We start from the raw sequence: 1076 nt of genomic DNA, 5'->3' as shown, positions 1-1076 counted from the left end.
CCTCCTCCTCCTCTTCGTCTCTTTTCCTTTTTTCTTGTTGGCAGCACGTGGAGTGAACTCAGGGACTGAACATGCTGGGCAAGTGCCCGCCCATCGACTTATATTCCCAACTATGCGGCTACTTTCTTACAACACATGGCCATCAACATGTAAGATGCAAGACAATATGAATAAACTAAGTCTGGTTATAAATACCAAGTAATTACACTGGGCTGTGGTGGCACACACCTTTCTTTGGCTTTGTTTTGTTTTGTGTTGTTTTGTGACAGGGTTTCTCTGTGTAATAGAGCCCTGGCTGTCCTGGACTTGCTTATGTCCAGCAGGCTGGCCTTGAACTCACAGAGATCTGCCTACCTCTGCATCCTGAGTGCTGGCATGTGCCACAACACAATTTAATCTCAGCACACTTGGAAGGCAGATCTCTGAGTTCGAGGCCAGCCTGGTCTACAGAGCAAGTTCCAGGACAGCCAGGGCTACACAGAGGAACCCTGTCTTGAAAGATAAAACAAAACAAAAAGCCAACCAAACAAAATAATCAGGTAACTAATTTTTAAAAACCTGAAGATTTTCTTTAGCAGCAAACCATTCCTACTATTTACAGTCATTCACAAGACCAACTAATCAAGCTTAATTAGCATTGTAGCACAAATTATGTGTCTCATTAACTATGTGGCAAACGAGAGAATGTGGGGAAGTGTGATGTAAGGTATAAAAACTACAAAGCTGCACACCGTGCCACTGCTCTTACATGTTTGGCTGGCTTTGCAGGCAGTGTGATTACAATTATAACCTGCTCATTTTATGTCTCTCTAGACTTGTTCACATGTGACCACATGCTTGTGACTTCTAAGGCAATGCCAAGAACTTTGAGCTAGACATGAGGCAAGTGCCTATAAACCCCTCATTCAAAAGGCTCTTCATCCAGGCAGGAGAATGGCAAACTGAGGTCAGTCTGGGCTACACAGGAGATCCATTCCAACAGCAGCAGCATGCCCCTGTACTGGTTAGTTTTGTGTCAACTTGACACAGCTGGAGTTACCACAGAGAAAGGAGCTTCAGTTGGGGAAGTGCCTCCA

Source organism: Mus pahari, chromosome 18, assembly GCF_900095145.1.
Source record: "Mus pahari chromosome 18, PAHARI_EIJ_v1.1, whole genome shotgun sequence".
NCBI classification, from domain to species: Eukaryota; Metazoa; Chordata; class Mammalia; order Rodentia; family Muridae; genus Mus; species Mus pahari.
This window is presented reverse-complemented; position numbering follows the sequence as displayed.